At 39.2% G+C, this 20,218-nt stretch overlaps 1 protein-coding gene across 3 annotated transcripts in view; it reads left to right on the top strand.

The window, feature by feature from the left end:
* Positions 1-20,218, top strand: part of BMPR1B (bone morphogenetic protein receptor type 1B) — a 425,442-nt gene that overhangs the window by 104,070 nt on the left and 301,154 nt on the right. The gene's annotated exons all lie outside the window — the stretch shown is intronic.

The raw sequence follows: 20,218 nt of genomic DNA, 5'->3' as shown, positions 1-20,218 counted from the left end.
TCAACTGACTGAACCACCCAGGAGCCCCAAGAGATAATTTCTAATTTCTCTTCCTAAAACATTTGGAGTGAAAAAATTTTACCTTGATACAATTCAAAGGTAATGTAAGTCCATACTGGCTTTTCTAGGTTATATCTTCATTTTCTAGGTTTTGTAGGTCAAAGGTTTTCTAGGATATGTCTTCATTTATGGGAACCTCAACTGATTAGGTCGCCCATGGGCTCCCTTTGACCCACCTCACGTGTGCCTAGACTGTGTCTAGAAATATTCTATCTGCATTTTATTTGCCTTAAGCCAGCCTTCTGTGGTTAGCATTGAGCAGTCTTGTAACAGTTGTTCCTGATGACATCCTGTCACCTCTGGTCAGTCCAGCCAGAGCTTTATTCTGTTACCAGAGACTTGTCCTTGAGTTCTGACCACCTTACCAAATGATCCTCAATCTACTTTTCTAGTTTCATCTGGGCCACTCTACTCTTCTTTGCCTTTTCACCTGAGTGTTTTCTATTCTCCAAACACCTTTGAATAGGTTGGATCTTCTACCTGAACTTTCCTCTCTTTTGCTTTTCTGAATCTTATCTGTACTTCATGACTGAATTCTGACTTCATAACCTCATGTATGTCACTTATTGTCTATGCCTTATTGCCTTAAAAATTGTAATAGAAAACACAACATAAAATTTACCATTGTAACCATTTTTAAGTCTACCATTCAGTAGTGTTAAGTATATTTACATTGTTTTGCAGCAGATCGTCACAACTTTGTCATGTTGCACAACTGACACTGTACTTACTAAACAGCGCCCATCTCTGCCCTGCCACGCGCTAACAACCACCGTTAGATTTTATGCGTTTGACTACTTTCAATAACTCATCTAAGTGGAACCATACAGGATTTGTCTTTTTGTGACTGGCTTATGTCACTTTGTATAATATCTTCAAGGTTCACCCATGTTGTAGCACGTGACAGCATTTCCTTCTTTTTTAAGGCTGAAAATATTCCATTGTCGGTATATACCAAATTTCATTTATCCCTTCATTCTTCTGTGGGCATTTGGGTTGCTTTCACTTACATGGCTATTGTGGAAAATGCTGCTATTGTGAACATGCATATGCAGATAATTCTTTGAGATCTTGCTTTCAGTTCTTTTGGATATACACCCAGAAGTAAGATTGCTGCTCATATGGCAGTTCTGTTCTATTTTAATTTTTAATGTTTTATTTATTTATTTTGAGGCAGAGAAAGAGAGAGAGAGAGAGGAGGGGGAGAGAGAATCCCAAGTAGGCTCTACAACTGTCAGCTTAGAGCCTGATGGTGGGACTTGATCTCATGAATCATGAGATCAAAACCTAAGGCAAAATCAAGAGGTTGGATGCTCAATTGGGGCACCTGCGTGGTTCAGTCAGTTAAGTGGCCAGCCAGCTCAGGTCATGATCTCACAGTTCATGAGTTCGAGTCCTGTGTCAGGCCCTGTGCTGACATCTCAGAGCCTGGAGTCTGCTTTGGATTCTGTGTCTCCCTCTCTCTCTGCCCCTCCCCAGCTGGCACTCTGTCTCTGTCTCTCTCAAAAATAAATAAACATTAAAAAAGAAAAAAAAGACGTGGACATTTAACCAACTGAACCACCCAGGCACCCCTGGTAACTCAATATTAAATTTTTGGGGGACCTGCCATATTGTTTTCTATAGTGGCTGGACTATTTTATTTTATTTTATTTATTTATTTATTTATTTATTTATTTATTTATTTATTTTGGGACAGAGAGAGACAGAGCATGAACGGGGGAGGGGCAGAGAGAGAGGGAGACACAGAATCGGAAACAGGCTCCAGGCTCCGAGCCATCAGCCCAGAGCCTGACGCGGGGCTCGAACTCACGGACCGCGAGATCGTGACCTGGCTGAAGTCAGACGCTTAACCGACTGCGCCACCCAGGCGCCCCTGGACTATTTTATATCAGGTATTCAAATTTCTCCACATCCTCTCTAACATTTAGTTTTAGTGTTTTTTTTTTTAATTGAAGTATAATCGACATATTACATTATATTAGTTTCAGGTGTACAGTATGATGATTTGATATTTGTATATGCTATGAAGTGATGACAAGAAACCTAGTTACTATCCATCACCATACAAAGTTACACAAGTTTTTTTTTTCCCCTAGTGATGAGAACCTTTAAGATTTACTCTTTTGGCAACTTTCAGAAATACACTATGACATTATTGACTAGAGTCACCATGCTGTATATTATGTCCCCATGACTTACTTATTTTATACCTGGAAGTTTGTACCTTTTCGCCTCTTCATCCATTTCATCCATCTCCCCCATTCGCCCTTCCTGCTGGCAACCACCATTCTATCACCTCTGTCTATAAGGTTTTTTTTTAATGTTTATTTTTTATTTTTGAGAAAGGGAGCATGAATGGGGGAGAGGCAGAGAGAGAGGGAGACAGAGGATCTGAAGCGGGCTCTACACTGAGAGCAGAGAGCCAGACATGGGGCTCCAACTCACGAACCATGAGATCATGACCTGAACTGAAGTCAAATGCTTAACCAACTGAGCCACTCCCGCGCCCGTGTTTTGTTTGTTTTTTTAAAAATTCTAGGGGCGCCTGGGTGGCGCAGTTGGTTAAGCGTCCGACTTCAGCCAGGTCACGATCTCGCGGTCCGTGAGTTCGAGCCCCGCGTCAGGCTCTGGGCTGATGGCTCGGAGCCTGGAGCCTGTTTCCGATTCTGTGTCTCCCTCTCTCTCTGCCCCTCCCCCTGTCATGCTCTGTCTCTCTCTGTCCCAAAAATAAATAAAAAGCGTTGGGAAAAAAAAAAATTAAAAAAAAAAAATTCTACATATAGGTTAAATCATATGGTCTTTGACTTGCTCTGTCTTATTTCACTTAGCATAATATCCTCAAGGTCCATACATATTGCTACAAATGGGAAGATTTCATTCATTTTTTAAGGCTGAATAGTATTTCACTGTGTGTGTGTGTGTGTGTGTGTGTGTGTGTGTGTGTGTGTGAGAGAGACATGGGTGTGTATGATATATAATATATATTATGTGATGTACATTGCATCTTCTTTGTCCATTTATCTGTAGATGAATACTTAGGTTGCTTCCATATCTTGGCTGTTGTAGATAATGCTGCAGGGAACAAAGGGGTACATATATGTTTTATAAGTAGTGTTTTTTTTTTTTGTTTTGTTTTTTTAATTTTTTTAATATGTATTTTTGAGATTAGAGAAGGAGAGAGAGACAGTGTGTGAGCATGGGAGGGGCAAGAGAGAGGGAGACACAGAATCCGAAGCAGGCTTCAGCCTCAAGCTGTCAGCACAGAGTCCAACACGGGGCTTGAACTCATGAACCATGAGATCATGACCTGAGTCATAGTCAGAGGTTCAACCAACTGAGCCACCCAGGCGTCCCATGTTTTCTTCGTATATATACTCAAGAGTGGAATTTGCTGGGTCATATAATAGTTCTATTTTTAATTCTTCAGGAACCCCTATGCTGTTTGACATAATGGCTATATCAATTTACATTCTACTTTTTGGTGGAGTCTTTAGGGTTTTCTATATATGAAACCATGTTGTTCACAAACAGTGATAGATTTACTTCTTTTTGATTTTGGTGCCTTTTATTTCTTTTTCTTGCCTAATTGTTTTGGCTAGGACTTCTTTTTTTTTTTTTTTTTTTAAATTTTTTTTTTTCAACATTTTTTATTTTTTTATTTTTGGGACAGAGAGAGACAGAGCATGAACGGGGGAGGGGCAGAGAGAGAGGGAGACACAGAATCGGAAACAGGCTCCAGGCTCCGAGCCATCAGCCCAGAGCCTGACGCGGGGCTCGAACTCACGGACCGCGAGATCGTGACCTGGCTGAAGTCGGACGCTTAACCGACTGCGCCACCCAGGCGCCCCGAGGACTTCTGATTCTATATTGAACAGTAGTGGTGAGAGTGGGCATCCTTGGCTCGTTTCTGATCTTAGAGGAAAGACTTTTATCTTGTTGAATATGATGTTAGCTGTGGGCTTATTAGATGGCTTTTATTATGTTGAGGTATGTACCCTCTATACCCACTGTGATGAGAGTTTTTGTCATAAATGGATGTTCGGTTTTGTCAGTGCTTTTTCTGCATTTGTTGATATGATCATGTGATTTTTATCCTTTATTTTGTTAATGTAGTATATCACTTAGTGTAGTATGTATAGTTAATGTATTAATAGATTTGCAGATGTTGAACCATCCTTGTATCCCTGAATGAATCCCACTGGATTATCGTGTATTGTTGAATTTTCTTTAATGTATTGTGGAGTTTGGTTTGCTAATATTTTGTTAGGAATTTTTTACATCTGTGTTCATCAGGTATATTGGCTTGTGTTGTTGTTGTTGTTGTTGTTGTGTGTGTGTGTGTGTGTGTGTGTGTGTGTGTGTGTTTTGGTGGGGGGTGTCCTTGTCTGGTTTGGGTCCTAGGGTAATGCTAGTTTTATAACATGAGTTTGGAAGCATTCCCTCCTCTTCTGTTTTTGGAAGAGTTTGAGAAGGATAGATATTACATTTTCTTTGAATGTTCAGTAGACTTCATCAGGGAATTGTCTGGTTCTGGACTTCTGTATGTTGGGAGGTTGGGAGGTTTTTGATTTACTGATTCAGTCTCCTGGATGGTCTCTATTTCACTTAGTTTCACTCTGATCTTTGTTATTTCCTTCCTTTTACTAACTTTTGATTTCATTTGTTGTTTTTATAGTTTCTTTAGTGGAAAGTTAAGATTGTTTATTTGAGATGTTTGTTTCTTGATATAAGCTTGTATTGCTATGAACTTCCCTCTCAGAACTATTTTTACTGCTTTCCATAGAGTTTGGTATGTTGTATTTCCATTTTCATTCATCTCAAGGTATTTTTTAATTTCTCCTTTGATTTCTTTATTGACTCATTTGTTGTTCAGTAGTATGTTGTTTAACCTCCACATATTTGTGACTTCTCATTTTTCCTATTGTAATCGATTTCTAGTTTCACAACATTGTGGTTGGAAAAGATGCTTGATATAAGTTCAGTCTTAAATTTATTGAGACTTGTTTTGTGGCCTAACATATGATCTGTCTTGGAAATTATTCCACATGTGCTTGAGAAGAATGTTTATTCTGTTGCTTTTGGTTGGAACATGCTGTACATATTAAGTTTATCTGGTATCGTGTTGTTTAAGGCCAATTTTTCCTTATTAATTTTCTGTCTGGGTGGTTTATTCAATGATTTAAGTGGGTATTAACTCCCTTACTATTGTATGTCTGTCAATTTCTTTCTTTAGATCTGTTAATATTTGCTATATATGTTTAGGTACTCCTATGTTGGGTGCGTAAGTATTTATAAATATTATATCCTCTTGTGGGGTTGGGCACTTCATCATCAAAGACCCTTCTTTGTCTTTCATTGTAGTCTTTAGTTTGTTTGTTTTTTTTAAATAGACTTCACGGCTAGCATGGAGCCCAGTGTGGGGCTTGAACTCATGACCGTGAGATCAAGACCTGAGCTGAGATTAAGAGTCGGAACCTTAACTGACTAAACCACCGAGGTGCTCTGACAGTCTTTATTTTAAAGCCTATTTTGTCTGTTATAAGTAAGATACCTCAGCTTTCTTCTGGTTTCTATTTGCATTAAATTTTTTTTCTATTACTTTGCTTTCAGTCTGTATGTGTCCTTATCTCTAAAGTGAGTCTCTTATAGTTCATTTACCTTTAATGTGATTATTGATAGGTATGCACTTATTGCCATTTTGGGAATAGTTTTCTTGTTTTGTAGTTCTTCTCTGTTCCTTTCTTTTTCCCTTGCTCTCTTTCCTTGTGATTTGGTGACTCTTTAGTGTTATGTTTAGATTCCTTTCTCATTATCTTTTGTACTATCTACTATAACTTTTTGCTTAGTGGTTACCATGCAGCTCACATATAACAGCTATTTATATAGTAGTCTATTTTAAGTTGATAGCAACTTAAGTTTGAATTCATTCTAAAACTCTGCATTTTTACTCCTCCTTCCACCACATTTTATGTTTTTGTGTCACATTTTACAGTTTTTGATTTTGTGTAACCCTTAACTTCGTATAGGTATTTTTATCACTTTTCATCTTTTAACTTTCATACTGGCTTTATAAGTGATTAATCTACTACTTTTGCTAGTGAGGTTTATACTTTCATGTTTTCTGGTTACTAATTAATGCCTTTTTCCTATCTTAAAGACGTCCCTTTAGCATCTCTTATAAGGCCAGTTTAGTGGCGATAAACTCTTTTATCTTTTGCTTATCTGGAAAACTCTTTTATCTGTCCTTTAAACCTGAATGATAACCTTGTCAGGTAGAGTATTATTGTTTGGAAGTTTTTTCCTTTTAGTACTTTGAATATATCGTGCCACTTCCTTCTGGACTGTAAAGTTTCTGCTTAAAAATCTGTTGATGATTTTACGGGGGTTCCCTTATCTATAACAAGTTGTTTTTCTCTAGCTGCTGGTAGGATTCTCTCTCTGACTTTTGACATTTTAATTATAATGTATGTTGGTGTGGATCTGTTTGGATTCATCTCTTTTGGAACTTTATGGGATTCTTGGATCTGGATGTCTGTTTCCATCCTCAGGATAGGGAAGTTTTCAGCCATTATTTATTCAAATAAGTTTTCTGTTCTTTCTCCATTTTCCTTCTTGGACCCCTGTAATGTGAATGTTATTCTGCTTCATGTCTCATAGGTCCCTTAGGATAGTTTCACTTTTGAAGTTACCTTTCCTTTTGTTGCCCTGTTTGGGTGAGTTCTACTGCCCTGTCTTCTAGGTCTCTGATCCTTTTCTGTGCTTCATCTGGTCTGTTGTTGAACCCCTCTAGTTTATTTTTCATTTCAGTTATTGTATTCTTCAGTCTATGATTTTTGTCTGGTACTTTCTTATATTTTCCATCTCTTTAAGTTCTCACTGTGTTAATCTATTCTTCTCTCCAGTTTGGTGAGCATCTTTTATGATCATTGTTTTGAACTTTTTATCAGGTAAATTGCTTATGTCTGTTTTGTTAAGATTTTCTTCTGAGGTTTTTATCTTGTTCTTTTGTTTGGAACATATTTCTCTGTTGCCTCATTTTGCTTGACACTCTGTGTTTGCTTCTATGTATTCAGTGAAATAGCTACCTCCCCCAGTCTTGAAGGGGTTGCCTTGTGTAGATTAACATTGTCATTCAACTTTGCCCTGACTTGGTGATTGTCACAGCAGCCAGATTTATTCTTGATAGGTCCCAGTTGTTGAGTGACCTGTCAGTTTTCCAAAGTTCAGGATCTCAGTCACTTTTAAGCTGATTAGAAGCCAGACCCTCTCAGCTAGCAGCTTTTAAAGTGTTCAAATACATAAAGTCCTGTGGGGCCACAGTTGTGAACCCTACTGTCTTCCAGACCAGGTGATGTGGAGATGTCTGCTGAGCAACATTTGGAAAAATCAGGGCTTCGGATGAGTGTGTAAGCTCCTTTCTGGGAGATACTGATGACATATAGTGAAACCAAGGGAAAACACAGACAGTGTCTCCTGGCCTACTTTCCCTGAGAGCATCTTCATAGTCTCTAGATATCTGGCAAAACTGAGGCCTGCTCCTTAGGCTGAAATTCCAGGACGAGTAAGTAGTCCTTTTTCACAGATACACTGGGGACGTGTGTCAGTCTGCCATCTGTGCACTGCCCTGGGGGTGGAAGCCTGCAAAGAACTGTCTCTATGATTGTTATAGTCCCAGGGAATCCAGCCCTCCTGGCCACTAGAGCCAGGTGATCAGAGTGTCCCTCGTATGGACTATGTGTGCCCTGCTGGCTTTAGCAAGGCAGAGGAAGAACACTAGATTAGAATGTGCCTGCTGGCTTTAACAGGGCAATGGAAGGGTGCAGGGACTGTGTGTGCCCCCAGCACTAACAAGGTAGATGGAGAGAGCAAAAATGGCACCCACCAGTGCTTCTGGCATATGCTTTAAGATTAGCAAATGAATTTCCTTCACATATGGTCCAGGTGATTTTCAAACTGCTGCCTTTATCCTGGGCCCTACGGCAAGTGAGTCTGTGTGTGAGCTCTTTAAGAGCAGGATCTTAGTTCGCTACAGCCTTCTGGACATAAGCCTTGTTGGTTTTCAGAGAGAGTCATTTTGAGGGCTGATGTCCCCAGTGAAGGTCCCAAGGGTTGGGGTTCCTCATGTGGAGCACAAACCCCTCACTCCATAGGGAGAAGCTCTGGATATGTGAGATCCTTCTCAAGTGTGGGTTGCTCTGCTGGTGTTGGGGTTTTGGTGAGACTGCATCTCTGCTTCTCCTACCTTTCTCAGTGTAGCCCTTTTATTGTTTGTTGTGAAGGAGCTGTAGCTAATTTTTCAGGTGTTTTTCAGAGGGAATTTTTCCATATATAGATATAGATTCATTGTATCTGTAGGAGGAGGTAAATTCAGGATCTTCCTATGCCTCCATCTTGGGACACCTCTCTTTCCCCCACCCCTGCTTTGTTTTAATAGCAACCATCCCAATGGGTGTGAGGTGATCTATCAGTGTGGTTTCAACTTACATTTCCCTAATGATTAGTGATGTTGAACATCTTTTCATATGCTTGTTGGCCAAGTCTTACTATCTTTGGGGAAATGGTTATTCAAGTCTTCTGCCCATCTTTTAATTGTTTTTTTTTTTTTATTTTTTATTGCTGACATGTAGGAATTTTAATATTCTGAATATTAAACCCTTGTCAGATAAATAATTTGCAAATATTTCCTCCCATTTCAGTGTGTCTTTCCACAATGCTGATTGTGTTATATCTTGTGCAAAAGATTTGTAATTTTGATATGGTTCGATTTGTCTATGCTTTTGTTGCCTGTGCTTGTGGTATTGTATCAAAAAATTCATTGCCAAATCATATCATGAAGCTTTGCCCCTATATTTTTTCCAGGATTTCTTGTTTTTCTTACATTTAGGCCTTTAATCCATTTTGAGTTAATTTTTGTGTAAAGTAAAGGTCCCACTTCATTCTTTCACGTGCACATACGCAGTTTCCTCAGCACCATTTGAAGAGACTGTCTTTTCCTTACTGAGTAGTGTTGGATCCTTTGTTGAAGATCATTTGACTACATATGTGAAGGTTTATTTCTGAGCTCTTTATCATTATTTTTTTTTTAATTTTACTTATTTTGTGAGAGACAGAGAGCAAGTGAGTGTGAGCATGAGTGGGGTGGGGCAGACAGAGGAAGAGAGAGAGAGAATCCCAAGCAGGCTTAGTGCTCTGCTCTGCACAGAGCCTGATGCTGGGCTCAATCTTACGATGAGATCATGACCTGCTGAGCTCTTCATTCTGTTCCATTAGTTGATATGTCTGTCTGTGTACATTTGTAGTATTGTATTGTGTTTATTAAAAAAAATCCACATATACGTGGACCCGCACAGTTCAAACTTGTGTTGTTCAAAGACCAACTGTACTTACTATCAAGAGGCTCAGCTGGCTGATATTCTGGGATAGTTGAATCCTACAAAATCTATATTCTGTCTGTGTTGGAATTAAAGGAATATAGCTGAATAGTGAAAATGAATTTTCACTACCAAATAAGCAAGTGAAGAAAACTAATTCAAGCAAGTCAGAAAACTTGTCATAATAAAAATACAAAATAAAAATTCTTAGAGATTTTTCTCTAAGAATATAAATAAAGATTCCTTAAAGAGGATAAGACCTATTCAGATATGGTATGAATTAAGATGTTTAACCAATTTCACACAAGCTTTTCTTCGGTGAGTTTTTAAAAAAAATTAGTGATCTAGATTCTAAAATGTAAGAGCATAGCATATTTTTAAGGCCTTACTCAGTAAAAGATGTGTTTTTTAACGTTTCTGAAAACCCTGCTGAATGGAAGGAAATATGAATATTTTGTTTTGGCTGTCTATGAATTCAGTTCTCTAAGCAAGGAGAATATTTCATGTTTTAAATCATTTCAACATAAATAGGTAAGTTAATGAATGAATGGTTGACGTTCACTTTCTTCAAATTGCATACCTGTAGTGCTCCTTGTCATTGTCAATTCTAGATCATTGGTGTTGTATAGTGGTTTAAAATTCCTGAAATTGACATTGGTTGCTATTAGATATATTCTTATAATATAGTCACGGACATTTCCATCTGGAGACTTGGTTTTTGTTCTCGTGTCTGTCACTGGGTCATGAGCATTCTGTTCCTAAGAGGGCAGATTACCATTTGGGACTAAGGCATGGAGTTTCTCTGAGGACTCAGTGTTGATGGTGGGAGCTGTCACTCCATCACATTACTAAAACTGAAAAGTTCCTGGGATCAAGCATGCAGTCTTCAGCCTAACAGTTTTGTTTGATCAGAACTGCTATTCTTTTGATTTACTGTTACTGTTTAGCCTCCATTCTTTTTTTTTTTTTTTAATTTATTTTTGGGACAGAGAGAGACAGAGCATGAACGGGGGAGGGACAGAGAGAGAGGGAGACACAGAATCGGAAACAGGCTCCAGGCTCTGAGCCATCAGCCCAGAGCCCGACGCGGGGCTCGAACTCACGGACCGCGAGATCGTGACCTGGCTGAAGTCGGACGCTTAACCGACTGCGCCACCCAGGCGCCCCAAGCCTCCATTCTTTGATGTGGTTTAGGTTTATATGAAAATGGCTGGGGGTACCTGGGTGGCTCAGTTGGTTAATTGTCCCCCTCTTGATTTCTGCTCAGGTCATGATCTCAAGGTTTGTGGGTTCAAGCCCTGCATCCGGCTCTGTGCTGGCAGGGTGGAGCCTGCTTGAGATTCTCAATCTCTCTTTCTCTCTCTGCCCCTCCCCACCCTCTCAAAAATAAATAAATAAACATTAAAAAAAAAAGGGAAAATGTCTGAAAGACACTGGGCATACTAATCTAAGCCGTGTTCTCTTCCTTTCAATTTCAGGGAAGGTAACTAGTTTTTCACAGTCAAAAATGATTTTTTCCTGTATTCTCTTTTTAGGGGGAGAGAGCAAAAAAAAAAAGCATCTTATGATTTGGATATTTGTGCTTGATTTTAAGGCTTTGACAAATTAAATATACTACTTGTATTCTTTGACAGACACAAGGGACAGTGTGCTTTTTAGAAAAAGGGATTATTGTGGGAAGATACAAATGAAAGGAAATAATAATTTGCTTTTTGGAAGTTGTAAGATTGGGTAATCCACTCCAAATCAAAATTCCTGGCATATAGTAGGCACTCAGTATTTGTTTGTACAACAAATACATTTTAAATGTAAATTAGACCTTGAGAATTATCTAATCTGCTTCATTAATCACACTGAGGCTAACATTTATCATTGAGTATTAGGCATTTTTGAAACACTCTGACTTTTTACAAGTGAGGGGCTTGAAGTGCAGAGGAAATTAAGTAAGTCATCTAAGGCCAGGATGAAACCTGTTTATCAGTTCATCAGTTACCAGTTACTTACAAAGTTTACTGTGTACTAAAAAAAATATGTTTCTAGGTGAACTGGTCTCACATAGGCATTTCAGGCAAGACTGCCTACTGTATGTCAGCGTTTCAATTTGATGTTCTTTCTGGAGTCATGTGATTTATGTTGATTGTGCCATTTATTAATGAGTCTCGTATGTGATTTGAATGTTCTTAAACTTGCGGTAACTTTAAAACACAGGGTTAGTAGAAAGTAAATCAGCTAATTTCGTATATGGCGTCATCATCTCATATGATTTTGTTTTCAAACTATTAAAATGTACTATTTTGTGAATGTAAATCAAGGTCTCATGATTTTGACTTAAACATAGTTGTATTCTAATAAAATTCTATGGTAACTTTATGTATGAAATGGGTTTTATTTTGCTTTGGGGTTATGGGAATCTGGTACTAATTCTGGCGGTCAAGTCACTTTGTTAATTTAATTTATATATTAATTTGTTTGCCTACATAATCTGATAACATTAGAATGGAAGATACTGTTATCTTATTTTTGACCTTATTGGACCACGCAAACATTTTGCTTCTAGTCTGTTTATGTGGTTTAGCTGAAAAAACATGTTTCATACCTAACTAGTCTAATTGTAGTTTATACAGTTTTTCCTAGAATGGTATATTGGTAATATAAATACTCACAAAAGACTATGAAAATCTGGCTGTTTTTTAGAAAATGAACTTGGTTAGAAAAATGTTATGGTTCGTGCAGCTTTTATATTTACTCTTAGAAATCTGTGGCTACCCTTTTATTTAAGTAAAATTTTTGCTTTAAATAATATCCCCAAACTATAAGCTGACTGAGAGTTAATCCTTGCTTCTTTTTGGAAAGATGTCAGACATACTTCATATGCTGTCTGTAATTCTGTTACATATAGTACTATATTTTCTCCTGTTTATAAACTAAGAGCTCCAAAGTTAGGGTTTTGAGATGTTATAGTACAAATACACTCTACCCCTCCCAATTTTGTTATGTGTTATCATTGACTGCATTGAATTGGTAAAAGATCACTCACACTTTTCTCACTTTTCTCAAGCCAGTAGATTAAAACAAAGAGCAAGTCAGTTTTATCCCCTTTGTTGGCAGGGTGGAATTGAGCTAACTCTTTCTTAGATGTGAAAGCAAGGGAAGGTCATTTCATGCTTTGTTGATAAAAGTAAGGTCATAGTAATTATTAAGGAGTTTGGATGTTTGTTAGGGATCATTTTTACTTTTTGACATTCTGACTTTGTGGTATGCTGAAGTTAACAGAAAGATAATATATTTTATACGATGAATGGAATGTGCAATTGTTCCTTTAATTATCAGTAAAAACACATAAGATAAGGAAACTGGTATAAATCAACATGACAGAGTGGATGTGGATTTGTTACATAATGAGAAAGTAACTTGTGCCTTTCCTTTGAAATGTTGGCCGACACTCTTAGTCTTTTCATCAAACATTTACACATTTGGTAATAACCTTTCCCCAAATATTGCTGATATCATCATGATAACATTTTTCAGGTTAATACAAACTAGATTACAAAATTATGCTGTTTTCCAGCAAATCCAATCCATTATACTTTTGGGCTGATAGTTCTAGTTGGCTTCACTCATTTGAGAGGACAAATGGGAAACAGGTGGTGTGGACTTCAGAGGCCTCAACCCTGAGTAGATTGCCACAGACCTTGGTGACTGTTCACTTGGAAACCCTTTTCTAACCGGTTTGTCCTGTATGCATAGCTACTTCATATAATGTGCTAGGGTGTTCAAGCCGTGTCACAAATGCTTCATATATATTTAGTTTATTCTTTAACATGATTCTTTGAGGACTGCTCTGTGAATATTCCCGTTTTATAGATGATAAAACTGAGCACTAGGAGGTTAAGAAAGCTGCCCAAGATTATGTGGCTAGTAGACGGTAGGGCTGTGATTAAATCATGACCCCGTGCTCTTAATTGCTATCCTGTACTGAAGACATACAACACTATTTGGACATTACTCTTTCGCAGTCCGTTGGTTATCACACATCAACTCAGAGCTCTAGCTACAGATCCACATTTGTGGCCAAATCCTACCTTTATGTAAAATTCTGTATTTCACACATATCCCACGATTCTTGACAACCTTTTCAGTCAAAAACAAATACATAAAAATTATGTCTTTGGAAATATCAGTGTAATGACTCTTCTCCAATTTAATGTTCGCAGTTCTGTTCATGTTTGTAGAGATTTAAATTGTTGTAATGAAAGGTAAAGATAATATCCAATAAGAGAATATAATTTTAACCTTTTGATTAATGATCGATCATAGTTCCTTGTTTCCTTTTAAAAAATTGTTCTGGAGAATATTTGTGTCATTACTTCATATTTCCTAGAATATTTGCTCAGTATTATAAGATTAATGGTGAGTTCAATGAGGGGAAATCACTGCATATTTCTTTGAAAGTGAAATATTTAGGAACATGAATTAGATACTTGTTGGAGTGATGAAGCTCATTTTCACAACATGGCTTGTTATACAGGCAGGAAATGTTGGTCCTAAATCTTCTGAATGGAGAATATAGGAGGCCACAGAGCTCTGAAAACCTGTATGTAAGGGCTTTGTAATTTTCAAGATTGCTTTATATTATGCTTCTATTTAAAGGCTCAGAGATGCCAGTAATTGTTTAATTGTTATGTTTTTATAGTTTTCTGTAAAATTATACTCTGCTAAAGGTAAGCTCCCTTCTGTCTGCTCTGTTTCCAAAGATGGCACCATCTATTTGGTGGCAATTAACTGAATGATAGACCGAGTACAGGGAGGAAATAAGGCTCTAAAAGCTTTCAGACCTCTCACCAATTGCACCCAAAGTGAAGAAACACCTCTCTAATGTGAGACAAAGTGTTAGATGAGGAAAAAGGACAGTTTAAAATGAATTAACAACTCTTAAGGATCTGGAGGTCAGAGAATTTGCAAGGCAGTGTAGAGAAAGTGATATCTTAATGCAACTTGAAAGGAGGAAAATAATTTTTTACTGTGTGCCATAGTGAGATTGAGCCAGTTTATTTTCCGTGTGAAGAAAATAAAACCTTAGATCAGAGAGGGTTGTGAACATTGCAAGATAAACTGCTTGATAATAACAATTGAAAGATATACTGTATTTTTCTTAGATCTTTTTACATAACAAATGAGTTGATAGAGTAAAAGTTACACTTCCTAATATGTTTGACTTTAATTTACTTTATCAAAATTTTTAATTCTTTAAATCATTACTAAATATGTTAGTAATGTTTTCAGAAACTTATTTCATATTTATGAGATTCCATTGCTTGCTTGGAAATGATCATTTTAAAAGACAACATAATTTTAAGTAAGAACGCAGAAACAATGCAGTAGGAGAAGTATTATTATCACTGTTTTTTGTCCTATCGATACAACTTTTTTTCTCCTGGGTTCAGTGTTTTAAGGTTAAATTTTCAACATGGTAAAGTCTAGAACCATACATTATGTCCTGGTACTTCACAACCTTCATTGACTTGGATATCTGAATCATGGGATTTTCCTCATGGGGAGAAATGGTGGGGGAGGAAGTCAGAAACCTGGTCTCGATCTGGTGACTGTCTCTTTCCAGAGGTTAGTATCAGGGGCTTGGGGTATGGTGTCACACATCTGCAGTACCAGAGTGAATAGTCTGGAAATGTTTCATCCATTTTTTGATTCATGCTCACAGTTGTTGACGGATTCAGATTTCAGACCCCAAAGGAGAGGGGTCTTTTACTAGGACTTGGGTTGAGATCAGAGAACTAATCAGATGGATTGGCTTCCGGGTTGGAATTTGCTGCTGGTCACTGAAACAGAATAAATCAGAAAAGCCGGGAGAACCCCAGCCTGTGGACTAGGTTCCCATAATTCTGCTGACAGAGAGGGTGCCTATAGGCTTCTTGCCTTAGAAATGAAATATATGATTAATCTAGAGCCCACCCCCAGTATGGAATGCTTTTAACTGTCTGGTTTTGTCAAGATATACCAGAACAATCAGAGTGGGTTAGTCTGTAAAAATTGAAGTTTTAACTTCATTCATAAAACAGTGATATCAAGAAAAGTAGAAACTGAAAGGCATACATATATTTCCAGAGATACCAACTATCAAATGTATTGAATTTCACATATTTTCTAGAAATATAATATTTAATAGGACAATTAAAGCAATATTTTATTAGTGAAAACAATCCATGCTTACGGTAGAGTTAGCAGAAGGTAATTCTACCACCTCAATATTAGCATTTTTTTTAATGTTTGTTTTATTTTTGAGAGAGAGAGCGAGCGAGCAGGGGAGGGGCAGAGAGAGAGGGGAACAGAGGATCTGAAGTGAGCTCTGTGCTGATGGCAGAGAGCCCAATGCAGGGCTTGAACCCAGAAACCAAGGATCGTGACCTGAGCTGAAGTCAGATGCTTAACAGACTGAGCCACCCAGGTGCCCTAAAACTATTTTTTTTCAAAGCATGCAAGTTGCTGTTAAAGTGTGTGTATTTTTCAGTTGCTAAAAAAATAGAATTTTCCTAGAAGGAAAGCCTTTCTTTAAAACAGTTGAACTCTGTGTATAGGTGTGATAGGTTCTCATTCAGTAACTGGCAGAATTTCAGACACTACTTAAAAAATTTTTTTGTAACATTTATTTACTTTTGAGAGACAGAGAGATGGAGCATGAGCTGGGGGCGGGGGGGTGGGGTGGGTAAGAGAGGGAGACACAGAATCCAAAGCAGGCTCCAGGCTCCAGGCTCCGAGCTGTTTATTAACATAGAGCCTGATGTGGGGCTCGGACACATGAACTGCGAGACCATGACCCGAGCTGAAGTCGGACACTCAGCTGACTGAGCCACCCAGGCACTCATCAGAGACTACTTTTTAAATCATGGTCATCTCTATTTAGGCACACCTCTTTTTATTGCGTTTTGTGGATATTGTGTTTTTACAAATTGAAGGTTTGTGACAACCCTGCGTGGAGCAAGTCTATCAGTGACATTTTTCCAATAGCATTTGCTCACTTTGTGTCTGTGTCACATTTTGGTACTTGTCGAAGTATTTCCAACTTTTTGACTATTTGTTATGGTGACCTGTGGGCGGTGATCTTTGTTATAACTACTGTAGTTGTATCAGGGCATCATGAACTACACCCATATAAGATGGTACAGTAATCTATAAACATGTGTGTTCTCTCTGTTCCACCTATCGGCCATTTCCTGTCTCTCTTCCTTTCCATGACCTTCCTATTCTGTGAGACAGAGCAATATAGAAATTAGGCCGGTAAATAACCCTGCAAAGCTTTCCAAGTGTTCAAGTGAAAGGAGTCACAGGTCTCTCACTTTAAATCAAAAGCTAGAAATGATTCATCTTAGGAAGGCATGTCAAAAGCCAAGATAGGCTAAAAACTAAGCCTCTTACACCAAAGTTAACCAAGCTGTGAATGCAGAGGTCAAGTGTTTGAAGGAAATTCAAAGTGCTACTCCAGTGAACGCAGAAATGATACGAAAGCAAAACAGCCTTATTGCTGATACAGAGAAAGTTTTAGTGGTTTGGATAGAAAATTGAAACAGCCCCAACATTCCCTTAAAAACTGAGGCTTGATCCAGGGCAACATCCTAACTCCCTTGAATTCTCTGAAGACTGGAAGAGGTGAGGAAGCTTCAGAAGAGAAGTTGGGGGGCGCCTGGGTGGCGCAGTCGGTTAAGCGTCCGACTTCCGCCAGGTCACGATCTCGCGGTCCGTGAGTTCGAGCCCCGCGTTGGGCTCTGGGCTGATGGCTCGGAGCCTGGAGCCTGTTTCCGATTCTGTGTCTCCCTCTCTCTCTGCCCCTCCCCTGTTCATGCTCTGTCTCTCTCTGTCCCAAAAATAAAAAAATGTTGGAAAAAAAAAATTAAAAAAAAAAAAAAAAAAAGAAGAAAAGTTGGAAGCTAGCAGAAGTTCGTTCATGAGGTTTAAGGAAAGAAGCTGTCCCTATAACGTACAAGTGCAAGATGAAGCAGCAAGTGCTGATGTAGAAGCCGCAGCAAGTTACCCAGAAGAGCTACCTCATTCAGGAACGTGGCTACACGAAAGAAAGAACAGATTTTCAGTGTAGACAAAACAGCCTTCATTGGAAGAAGGTGCCATCTAGGACTTTCATAGCTAGAGAGAAGTCAGTGCTTGCCTCCAAAGCTTCAAAGACCAGGCTGGCCCTTGTTAGGGGCTAATGCAGCTGATGACCTTAAGGGGAAGCCAGTGTTCATTTACCATTATGAAAATTTTATGACCCTGAAGAATTATATTAAATCTACTCTACTTGTGTTCTGTGAATGGAACAATAGAACCTGCACATTAGTTTGCAACATGATTTACTGAATATTTTAAGCCTACTGAGGCCTACTGCTCAGAGAAAGAGATTCCTTTCAAAATATTACTGCTTATTGATCATGTAACTGGTTCAAGTGCTCTGATGGAGATGTACAATGAGATGGGTGTAGTTTTCATCCCTGCTAACACAGCATCTGTTCTGTAGGCCATGGATCTAGGAGTCCTTTTGAATTTGGTTCTTAGTATTTAAGAAATGCATTTCATAAGGTTATGATTGCCATAGATAGTGATTCCTTTGATGGATCTGAGCAATGTCCACAGAGTGTTTCTTGAAGGGATTCACCCTTCTCCTAGGGGGGGCATCAGCCTGAGGGATGGCTCCATAGAGCTCATGGTGCACCAAAGTCTTCTGAAAGATGATGGACGATGGACATGGAGTGGGGGTGCTGCTGCTGGAGGAGGCGTTGGGGCTGTGGGTGCAAGGGCACCACCTTGCGCCTCTGGACAAGGTCTAGACCATGGCCGCTGGGCACTGGTTTCAGGCAGAGAAAGAGGTCCTGGCCCCACAGGTGGTGCTGGCCCCGGCTGCTGGCACCCCCTACCATCTGGAAGTTACCCCACACCAGCAGTTGTCAGGGCTGCACCGGGAGCTGCTTTCCTCCATATGTCTACTCACACTGGCACACTGGGACCAGAAAATATTGCTGCTTTGCTTAGAGCACCAGTTCTCTGTAGGGGAGGATTCCAGCAACCTGAGCTCCTTGGTGACCTTGGATTGGAGAGACCTATTCTCCACCTTCACTGTCACCTACTTTCAGGAGACCATCCTGGCAGCCAACCAGCTCTAGGCCAGTGCCTCCAGGCTTAAGTGGACACCAAACAAGGGCCTGGGCCCCACACCTCAGCCCTCTTCCTCTTGGCTGGGCCCTCCTGCCGTCACACTGGAGCCCATGGAAATCTGCATCTTCCTGGTTTCAGTCCAATGGGAAGAGTGTGGCTAGACATGCTGTTGGCAGGCAAATTCTCCCCCTCCTCTTGCTGCTGCTGCCGCCAACAAAAGCTATTAAAATGCTACTACCAAGACTTGGGTCAAGGAAAAAGAAATGGGAGACAGGTAAAAATGTCAATATTAAGGAGAATTTGGAAGAAGCTTATTCTAACCCTTATGAATGATTCTGGGGGGCTCAGTACTTGAGTGGAGGAAGTAACTGCAGATGTGGTAGAAATAGCAAGAGAACTAGAATTAGAAGTGGGGCTTGAAGATGGGACTGAATTGCTACAGTCTCATCATAAAGCTTGAATGGATGAGGATTTGCTTGTTACAGATGAGCAAAGAGTGGTTTCTTGAGATGGTACCTACTCCTGGTGAAGATTGTTGAAATGACAACAAAGGATTTAGTATATTACATAAACTTAGTTGATAAAGCAGCAGCAGGGTTTGAGAAGATGACTCCACTTTTGAAAGAAGTTTTACTGTGGGTAAGATAGTATCACGTGCTACAGAGAGATTTTTTGCGAAAGGAAGAGTCATTAGATGCAGCACACTTTGTTGTCATCATAAGAAACTGCCATAGCTGTTCCAGCCTTCAACAACCACCACTCTGATCAGCCAGCTTCCATCAAATTGAGGCAAGATCCTTCACCAGAAGAAAGATTACAGCTCACTGAAAGCTCAGAGGATGGCTACCATATTTTAACAATAAAGTATTTTTAATTAAGTTAGCACATTTTTAAGAAGCAATGCTGTTGCACACTTAATAGACTGCAGTATTATGGACACATAGCTTTGATATGCACTGTGGAACCAACAGATTCATCTGGCTTGCTTTATTGTGGTGGTCTAGAGCTGAATCTCCAGTATCTCTGAGATGTGCCTGTAAATTCAAGGCAGAATAGCCAATTTGCTGTCAATACAATGAATCAAAATAATGTTTTATTTTTAAATTTTTATTATTAGAGAGAGAGAGAGTGAGTAAGTTGGGGGTGGGGGAGGATGGGCAGAGGGGGAGAGGGAGAGAGAATCCCAACCAGGCTCTATGCTCAGTGTGGAGCCCAGTGTGGGGCTCGATCCCACAACCCTGGGATCATGACTTGAGCCAGAGTCAAGAGTCAGGTGCTCAACCGACTGAGCCACCCAGGTGCCCCTCGAAATGATACTTTAATCAACTTTTGAAGATAGAAGACCACCCTTTTTTCTTTTACAGGCTTGTGGGTGAAAAAGATGCAACACAAGAATTTGGCAGCGAAAGGAGCTGGGTTCTAGTTATAGGCTCAGGCAAATATTTTAATCTCTCTAGGCCTCCTTTTCTTTGGCAGTAACATAAGTCATTTATTTCACCTCAGCAATGGCTGCGGTCCCTTCCAGCACTAAAAATAATCTTTGTAAAATAGATCAAGATACCCTGAGTAGTTTGTAAGCGCAGTGAAGGACTCTTAAGGGTAAGAAAGTGTCTCAACCTTGGCTCTGC

This window comes from Neofelis nebulosa, chromosome 3, assembly GCF_028018385.1.
Source record: "Neofelis nebulosa isolate mNeoNeb1 chromosome 3, mNeoNeb1.pri, whole genome shotgun sequence".
NCBI classification, from domain to species: domain Eukaryota; kingdom Metazoa; phylum Chordata; class Mammalia; order Carnivora; family Felidae; genus Neofelis; species Neofelis nebulosa.
Note: the sequence above shows the minus strand (reverse complement) of the source record. Positions and strands in the feature narration are given on the sequence as shown.